This window comes from Jaculus jaculus, chromosome 14 (assembly GCF_020740685.1).
Source record: "Jaculus jaculus isolate mJacJac1 chromosome 14, mJacJac1.mat.Y.cur, whole genome shotgun sequence".
Classification (NCBI taxonomy): Eukaryota; Metazoa; Chordata; class Mammalia; order Rodentia; family Dipodidae; genus Jaculus; species Jaculus jaculus.
The window spans coordinates 19,983,147-19,993,440 of NC_059115.1; the positions used below are offsets into that span (position 1 = coordinate 19,983,147).

At 48.1% G+C, this 10,294-nt stretch overlaps 1 pseudogene; it reads left to right on the forward strand.

Annotated features, from left to right (window-relative positions):
* The first annotated feature begins 6,690 nt into the window (after window positions 1-6,690).
* On the forward strand, window positions 6,691-10,294 carry LOC123454639 (annotated as a pseudogene).

The following is a 10,294-nucleotide window of genomic DNA, read 5'->3' on the forward strand; positions in this document are numbered from 1 at the left end:
AATTTTAAACACAGGCAGTGGCTCTTATGGTTATTCCACATGTGTTATCCCATAAACTATGAATCTGTATCTTTCTTAAAAAATCATATAGTTTTACTTATTTATTTGCAAGTAGGAACAGATAGAAAAGAGACAGAAGGCATGGGCGTATCAGGCCCTCCAGCCACTGCATCAAACTCCACATGCACATGCCTTCTTGTGCATCTGGGTTTACATGGGCACTGGGAAGTAAAACCCAGGTAGTTTGGCTTTGTAGACAAGATACTTAAGTGCTGAGCCGCCTCTCCAGCCTAGGAATCTGTATTATTCCCTCACCTATGTTGAATGAAGCACAGATCAAGCGTTATGGCTGTGGATGAGTGTCAGCAGCCCTTGGGGACCAGAATCACCAGCCATGACAGTGGCTGATGCTAAACAGTCTTCCTTGCTTTGACCATCAGGATCTCACCCAGCTTGCTCTCCCACAGCCTACCCTGACGAGACAGCAGCAGTGGTTCCCTGAACACACTGGCAAGTCCTTCCTCAACTGGCTGACTAACATACCTGTCACTGCCTCTTCTTCCCACTGAGATTATATGAGAGAAAGAAATATGACTTACAAGACTTTGCATCACGGATCGGTTCATTTCCTAGGTGTATTTCAGGTCCTTCAGAGAAAAAGAATCCATGAGTGTGGAATACATGTACACATAAGGGCATGTACACAAACATTTGCATATGCATCAACACTATAGATTTTCACATGCCCGTACATGGACGGTTGGTCTCTCCTCACACACAAGCTGTCTTTGAAAGTGGGGCTTTTTTAAAGAGGACATGAGGATCATAGGAGGCCCTGTAATTGGGGATTATCATGGCAGCATAAGTAGGTTTATAAGAAGAACCAAGACCCAAGGGAACACTTGCTCTGTCTGCTGTGTAGCTGCTGTCCACCCCGTCATGATGCAGTGAGAAGATGTCACCAGAAGCCAAGCATACCCAGAGTCACACTTTGAGAACTTCCCAGGTCCTGAAACTGTGAGCCAAGTATACACGTTCTCTTTGAACATTGCTGTGGGCTATCTGGCCACCTTTGTGTCGGGGTCTCAATCTCTGTTTCTTGTCTCAATATCTCTGCTGTCTATCCATGCCTGCTGATCTCCATAACTCTGTCCCGGTCTTCCTCCTTCTGTCTCTATGTCGCTGTCTATATTTCTGTCTGTATCTGTCTGTGTCTCTTTATCTGTCTTTGCACTATCTTTCTTGGTCTTTCTGACCACATCTCTCTTTGTCTTCCTCAAACATGACCCCACACACAAACACTGACATTCGGCATCGTAAGTTTGCAGATGGTCCTTAGTCTACACTTTGCACTGGGTGAAGGGCTCCTGTGAATAGGTAAAAGGGCCCAACTGCATGTCAAAAATCACATACATCATGGACAACGTCTTGGTGAGACAGAAGAGCTTCCTTTGACATCCCCCAGGGTCTTCTGTGTGCCAGCATGCATTTTCCTTAGGGTGGTGTGTCCCCAAATCCTTGTGTAGGTTATCAGCACTCCCTGTTTCATGGGGCTCCCTGAACACCCTAAATTCTGTTCAGCATTTGAGCAGCCTTATGCCACACCACTGAGGTGAGTTAATGGATCAGTGACCGTGCATGAAGCTGCAGTGGTCTCGGGTCCCACTGATCTTCTGAACATTGTGGCCTCATCAATTTCTGCTTTGCTTTGTGGTCAGTGTGAACCTGGACATATTCTGGACACCACAGTTCAGCCTGGTTAAGGTGAAGGAATCCCAGCTCCATAGGTGTCTTATCACTGGGCTTCATTTACTGTCAGGCCTGGGTGATGTGCCTCAGCTGGACATATGCTTCTCCTGCATGCACAGGCTCTTGGTTCTGTCGCGGCCTTGCACACAGTACTCACGCTGTAATCCCAGAACTCAGGAGGGGGAGGTAGAGACTCGGCAGTTCAAGGTCACTGCCAGTTAGTGAATTCGAATGAAGCCTGGTATACATAAGACACTGTATCAAACAAATCAATAATCAAAGACAACAGACAACATCTGAGACACTGTACCCCTAGTTTTGCTCTGGGAACTTTTGACATGTCGCACTAAGATGTGGCCAAAGATTGTACTCCCATTAGAGTGACGTGAATCACCTATGCCACCACTGAGGTTATGAGAGAACGTATGGAAGATTTTGGCCTCCTTGGCAACTGCGCTGTCAGGACTCAGACCTTCTCATCCTCTGCTTTCTAGTGCTGAAATATTGCAGGCTCACCGGGCGTGGTGGCCTATGCCTTTAATCCCAGCACTGGGGAGGCAGAGGTAAGAGGATCGCCATGAGTTCCAGCCCAGCATGAGACTCGGTAGTGCATTCCAGGTCAGACTGAGCTAGAGTGAAATGCCAAGTCAACCCCCCCCCTCCAAAAAAACGTGTTGCAGTCTTAATGCACACTGAAGGACAAGGGAAGGACCATGCAGGTGGCTCAGCAGATAAAGGTCTTGTGCAGGGATGGGGATCTGAGTGTGGAATGCAGCAATCCTGTGAAAAGAAGAACGAGGAGGAGGTGGAGGAGGAGGAGGAGGAGGAGAAGGAGGAGGAGGAGGAAGAGGAGGAGGAGGAGGAGGAGGAAGAGGAGGAGGAGGAAGAGGAAGAGGAGGAGGAGGAGGAGGAAGAGGAGGGGGAGGAGGAGGAGGAGGAAGAAGAGGAGGAGGAGGAGAAGGAGGAAGAGGAGGAGGAAGAAGAAACAGAAGAAGGCGGCATTGCCATGCTAGTAATCCCAGCATGGGGGAGGTGGAGACAGACAGGTACCTGGGGCTCCCTGGCCAGCTGCTCTTGCTGGATCTGTGACTCATAGGTTCAATCAAAGACCCTGTCTAAAAAAACAAAGGGCAGACTTTTAAATGGCTCAGTATTAAAGGCCACATTCTTACAAATCTTGGTGGCCAGGGTTCAGTTCCCCAGTACCCAGTAAAACTAATGCCACTGGAGTTTGTTTGCAGCAGCAAGTGGTGGTGGCCCTCTCAGAGTCTGTGTCTCTACTCTCTCTCTCACTTTTCTGAAGTAGAGTCTCACACTAGCCCAGCATGATCTGGAATTCAGCATGTAGTGTCAGGTTGGCCTTGAACTCTCAGCAATCCTCATACTCTGCCCCCAAGTGCAGGGATTAAAGGCATGCGTCACCATGCCCCTCTTTTCTCTCTCTTTGGTATCTCTGCCAATGTCTCTCTCATTAAATGAATAAGAAATATTTTAAAAGCTAAGGTGGGAGCTGTTGTAAGATACTCAATGTCTACGTTGGCCTCCACATATGCATACACAGTTGTGTAAAAGCGCACACTCATACAGACACGCCCACTGAAAAGGAACACGAATGGACAATGATGACTCCCTGTTGTAAGGGAGAAGATAAATGTCCTGTTGTATGCACTGTTGGGCTGCTTTCATGACTGCTCACTCATTCTGTCTGGCCATTAGATGCCCTATCATTGCGATGAGGAAGGGGTTGCTCCTCACTCAAGGATGTTGGGATGACCAATGAGAACATGTATGCAGAGGGAAGCATGGCCCCTCCACCTTCCCTGCCTTAGAACAAAGCATTATCTTTATTGCACAGGGTGGACAGAAGGACAGTGAGGAGAAAACAAGTCTGCATCTCTTGCAGTGCCTACACCCTAGCACCTAAGGACCTTGTTCTCCCTGCTTCCCCTACCGACCTTCTGGTTCCCGACATAGGTCCTCTGGTCAGTGTGATCAGACTACTCCATTGTGCTGCACACACCTCTACCTGTGCGGGCACCTAGGTCATGAGTCGTATGCTTCCCAGGCTTTGAATAGGGACCTCCTGAACCAGGATGTCTGGGAGAGCCATAGAGCATCCCTGCCGGCTGTGCCCTAGAACTTATCTCGGAGTTGGTCCCATAAAGGAGCACACTACTAATATGGCTGAGAAATTTTAGGGTAGAGGGACAGTGAGACAGAGGATTAGGGATCCAGCACCAAGGAATCCACTGGAATACAAATCCTTATTGACCACATGAAAGCCCCTGCCATGTCTGTTTTCCCTCATCTTCCTCAGATCTGACACTCCACTCCTGCAGAGCAAAATCCCTTCCCTTCTCTAGTCTGCGCTTCCCTAGCCATGGAGGTTATAAAATTGTGCGGTGAGCGGTGTGTCTCCAACCCAGATGTTGCTGTGCAGAGAATGGCGTGTGAGGCTCAGCACCCATGCAGCTTGTGGAAATCACTTCCTGTCCCAGTCGGGTGGGTTGCTGGAGCATTCACCGAAAACAGAGTGACTTACAAACATCACAAGTTTATTGCTTATAGATAGGGAGGTTAGCAAGGCCAAAAGCAAGATATGGCAGAAGTCATGTCCGCTGAAGGCACATCCTCTCACAGATGGGGTCCTTCCATGTCTTCATGAGCTAAAAGAGGCAAACGACCTCTCGAGGCTCTCTACAATCATGGTCACTCATGTCTTTCATAAAGATCCCACCCCATGGCAGAATCCCCATCCAAAAACCCTACCTCCCATTACTATAACAGTGAGGATGAGGATTTATTTACTTTAGAGAAAGGAAAAAGGAAAGAGAGAGAGAGATTGGCTGCTCCAGGATCTTCAACCACTGCAAACAAACTCCACAAGCATGTTCCACCTTGTACCTCTGACTTAATTGGGTCCTGGGGAACCAAAACTGAGTCTTTTGGCATTGCTGGCAAGTGCTTTAACCACTAAACCTTCTCTACAAATTGGCATGAGTATCTTAACTCGTGAATTTTGGAGGGATTTTAACTTTACCTTCTAAAATTCGGGAAAGTGGTTGTATTGGCCGCCCACTTATCTTGATCGGGTGTCACAAGTTCCTTTTTGTGTGCACTCTCTCAGAGTCTTCCCCAGGCCTCTTCTTTGCAACTTTCTGCTCTTCTTAAGAAATGAAGACCGGGCTGGAGACATGGCTTAGTATTAAGCGCTTGCCTGTGAAGCCTAAGGACTCCGGTTCGTGGCTCGGTTCCCCAAGTACCACGTTAGCCAATTGCACAGGGGGTGCATGCATCTGGAGTTCGTTTGCAAAGGCTGGAGGCCTAGGCATGCCCATTCTCTCTCTCTCTCCCTCTATCTGTCTTTCTCTCTGTGTCTGTCACTCTCAAATAAATTAAAAAAGAAAGAAAGAAAGAAAGAAACTGAAGACCGTAGGAAGCAGATCAGTGAGAGCCCAGCCCTTCTGGCCATTGAAACGCTGGGCAAATTTAAATTCTTTATGTATATGCTATTTTAATCTTTTGTAGTCATGGACTGGAGAGAAAGCTCAATGCTTGCTTGGAAAGTTTGCAGGCCTGAGTTCAAATCCACAGCCATCTGTGTAAGGCCAGAGGTCAAAGGTGGTTTGTGTACGTGGAATTCATTCACAGTGGCAGAGTTCCTGGGTACTTACACACACACACACACACACACAGACACACACAAATAAATGAAGGAATAAAAATTAAAAATACCTCAGGGGTGCTGGTGGGATCGCTCAGTGGTTAAGATACTGGCCTGCAAAGTCTAATGACCTGGCTTTAATAACCTAGTAACCATGTAAGGTTGTTTGCACCAAGTGTCAAAATGTCCAGAGATCATTACAGATGGTAGAGGTCCTGAATTGCCCATTCATTGTCCCCATCTTTCTCTCTCTCTCTCTCTCTCTCTCTCCCTCTGTTTCTCTGTGCAAATAAATATATAACTACTTAATAAAAAATTCCTTAGGCCAGGTATAGTGGCTCATGCCTTTAATCCCAGCATTCGAGAGGCAGAGGTAGAAGGACTGCCCAGAGTTCGAGGACAGCCTGAGACTACATAGTGATTTCTAGGACAGCCTGAGCTAGAGTAAGACCCTACCTCGGAAAAACCAAAAAAGATAAAAAGTTCCTCAAAAGTAGAAGGGAGGGGTTCAAGCTTCTCTAGTATGTCCCCAGTCGTGACAGAATAGTAACCTGTGTCTCTTCCTCCCTTTTGACGATCCTCTCTACCAGGCTCCACTGTACAGAGACCACAGAGTCAGTTCCTTTTTGTCTATTGTGGGCCATGCACCCGTACATGACATAGGCGTGCTTATTTTAATTATATATGTTTATATTTTTTCACACAAGTTCTTATAAATCCCAAGCTCATCTGAGACTCACTATGTAGACAAGCATGACCTAAACTCCTGATTTTCCTGCCTCCACCACCTCCTTTAATGCTGAGATTACAGGCATGCAACTCCTAGTTGAGCTTGTGAGGTGCTGGCTTTGAACCCACTGCCTTGTCTTACAGAGCAATCAATCTTCAAGCAGAGATATACTCCCAGTCCTCTGTGGGTTTCAATGGGAAGTACGCTCACCGCCACCTCTGCAGAGTCTCCTCTGCTCATGTCACTGATTGTAAAAAGAAGCCTGGCCTCGAATCTGGGTCAGGTAAACCCTTCACTCAACCTGCCACTTCCCCACTGAGCCTCCTCCCATGGGGAGTTCCTGCCACTGGAAGATCTCTCATCTTCTCCACGGAAAGTAATATGTGGGGGACAGGGTCCAGGCCACTGTGCAGAGTGTGCCATGACAGACTGCTGAGAAAATCAGGGTCACATCCTCCCCCAGCTTCCTGTGGGGCCTCCTTCCAGTTCCTCCTAGAAGCGTCCAGTAGGGCAGACTTTCCACGGAGGCCCTGAGCTACAGCTAGACATGCGGCCGCTCCTTCTGCTCCTGCTGCTCTGGGGCCCTGAGAGGGTGGATGGCGTGAGGAGTTCCCATGAGGATTACGTGCTGAATGTGCCAAGTCAGGTTACCGTGCAGGAGGGCCTCTGTGTCCATGTGCCCTGCAATTTCTCCTACCCCCGGTATGTGGACTGAATCAGACCCAGTTTATGGCTTCTGGTTCTGGAAAGGGTCCCGTACAAACCATGATTCTCCAGTGGCTACTAACAAGCCAGAGATTCCCGTCCAGAAGTCTACTGTGGGCAGATTCTACCTTGTTGGGGATCCACAGGACAACAACTGTACCCTGGAAATCAGAGATGCCAGGAAGAACGACACGAAGTCATACTTCTTTCGGCTAGAGAGAAGATATACAAAGTGGTACTATCAGAAATATCTACTTGTGAATGTGAAAGGTAAGTGAATGTAAACTTATATTCAGCCACATAGGAAGGTTATGGGTGTCCCAAGACAAGGCCAGGATGTTACCTTGACCTCAGGGATGCTGGGCTGGATCATCAGAGCTCAGTGGGGGGAGGTGGATCAAAGCCTGCACTTTCCCACAGCTGGACCTCCCCCATCCTCACTCAGTGCCTCTTCTGTTCACCAGCCCTCACTCACAACCCCCACATCGACGTCCCAGAGACCTTAAAGGCCGGCCAGCCCAGCAACCTGACCTGCTCTGCTCCCTGGGCATGTGAATCGGGCCCACCCCCCATGGTATCCTGGACTGTGGGCTCTGTGACAACCCTGGGCCCCAGTAACACTCGCTCCTTGGTGTTGAGCCTCATGCCCCGGCCCCAGGACCATGGCACCAATCTCACCTGCATGGTGACTCTACCTGGACGCAATGTGACCAGGAGAACGACCACCTATCTCAACGTGTCATGTGAGTCTAGGCTGAGACATTAGGATGTCTGATGGAGTGGGGTCCCCAGAGCATTGGGATCTTGGTCATCTTCTGTGTTCTGAGTAATGAGTGCTATAATCTTGGTGCTGGAGCTGGTCAGGAGTATCATGCCCTCACCATCCCTATGCAGTGTGTATACCGAGCTTCCTACTGATTGCCTTTCATGTTCCTGTTCTAGATGCTCCACAGAACCTGACTGTGACCACCTGGGAAGGAGTTGGAGGAGGTAGGTAGATCCTCTGTGGTCTGCGGGTGCAGGGCTAGCCTTACCTCACCCTAAGCTCACCCCAGTGGCAGAGATCCCTTGTTGGAGACATGTTCCCTCCTACATATTGTCCCCTCAGCTTCATTAGTACGTGTCACTGATTCTACCACTCTTTCGCTTGCTCATTGGTGACCCAAGTGACGAGATGACATTCACAAGGCAGAACGACACATTCTAAGTCCTTCTCATCCATGGATACATTAATCTTCATCTTTGGCTTTTCATTCGCCTTATGATTTTTATTTGAATGCTTTCTCAAAGAGACAGGGCCACAGAGGAAACATTCAGAACACACACGGGAGTCTGACCCCAGTAGCTCAGTCACTTCCCTAGAAGTGACCAGTGCCTGCACAGGTTGTTTGAGCCTGGCTTGTCCACCAGAGCATCTGAGAGGTGAATGCATGATAGGTACACAGACAGTCCTCATTCTCCCCGACTGTGGTTTCCACGGCATGGAAGGACCCGATTCTCTGGCTTCTTGTATCAATGACAGCCATGGCATTGATATACCTGACAATGAAGCAGTGTGCAATGATTAGTCTTATGTCTACATCTGTGTGTACGTGTGTGTTTGCTTGTGTGTTTGATCAGTTCCTAAGTTCAAAATGTTTCTACATTACATGGTGTCTCTACCTTTGAGAGTGACAGTCACATTGCCCACACTGAAACCAGACACATTTACATCTTTGCTGGAGAGGGCTGAAAGCATGGATTTCCTGTAGTCTAGTCCATGTTGATGTGTCCACCTCCCTCCCATGTCTCCCGTGTTCTTTGTTTTAATCTCTTTGTCACTTGGTCCCTTCTCTACAGCATCCACATTCCTGGAGAATGGCTCATTTCTCCTAATTCCAGAGGGACAGTCTCTGAGTCTGCTCTGTGCGGCTGACAGCAACCCCCCTGCTAGACTGAGCTGGTTCTGGGGAAACCTGAGTGTGGACCCTTTGCATCCATCCAACCCTGGTTTGCTCGAATTGTCTCCACTCCATCTCAAAGTGGGAGGAGAGTTCACCTGCAAGGCTCAGAACACTGTGGGCTCCCAGCAGCACTCCTTGAGCCTGGCCATGGAAGGTAAGTGACCGTTGGGTTGGAGCAAGACAAGAGAAGGACAGTGCCTGTTCATTCTTCACTGTCTCCCATCCATACCCAGTTCCCTTAGCTCACAGGAGAGCTTGTTTCCTCCCCGAGCTAAGCTGCAAGTTGTAAAATTTTCCTTTCAGCCACAGCCTGTTTTTAATTTTTCTGTATCCATTTCACTGGGACAAAGCCAGTGGAAGGGCTGTGCCAAAGAGCGTGCTGGGTTCACAAAGTACTGGGCTTTTGTAGCTTGAACTGAAGTCAGATTTTGCCCTTGACATAATATTTAGGGGAAACCAAAACTAAATGTCATAAGAACATTGATAAAACAACTGAAGAAGAAGATGTGTGTGTGTGTGTGTATACATACATACATATATACACACACACACACACACACACACACACACATATATATATATATATACACACACACACACACACACACACACACACACACACATATAAGCACTGAAGGTTAAACCTGGCACTTAGGTCATTCTGGGCAAGTGCACTGCTATTGAACTACATCCCTAGTCCTCCCCATAGATTCTAAACCAACTTTGTACAACTGAGCCCAACCCCTAGCCCTTTTATTTATTTATTTATGATTATTTATTTGTTTATTAAAGAGAATGGGCATGCCAAGGCATCCTGCTGCTATTAATGAACTCCAGATGTATGTGCCACTTTGTGCATATGGCTTTACAGGGGCAGTAGGGAATCGAATCCAGACTGAACTCAGGCCATCAGGCTCGAGAGCAAGTGCCTTTAACCACTGAGCAATTTTTCCAGCTCCAGTTTATTTATATTTTGATACTGGGTCTCACTAAGTTTCCTAGCACACCTTGAACTTTTGATCCTCCTGTCTTCTTCAGAGGTAGCTGGGATTACAGGCACCTGTCCTCATGCCAGGTGTTGGTTGGTTGGTTGTCATACTTGAGATGTCACCTGGGGCCTGGGCATGCTACTGAAGTGCTTTACCACTGAGATACATTGCCAGCCCATGATGCATTTTTTTTAAAACAAGTAAGAATGTATGTGAAATAATTCCAAAACACCGAACTTAAATCAAAGCAAGCCGCAGCACTTGATGCTTCCTCACCCTTGCTAGACTTGACCCGGACCCTGTCCCTTCTGGTCCTTAGTCTGGGTGTATGAGCATGAGGTAGAGAAAGCCAGAAGCCCAGTATCCAACTAGGGTGGGAGAAGAGGGAGGGCTCAAGGGTGCCTCTCCCTCCGCAGGTAACGCAGCTCTGTCCGGAGTGATGTGGGGGGTCTTCGTGGGCGCAGGCACCACAGCCCTGGTCTTCTCATTCTTCTGCATCATTCTCATGTTGTGA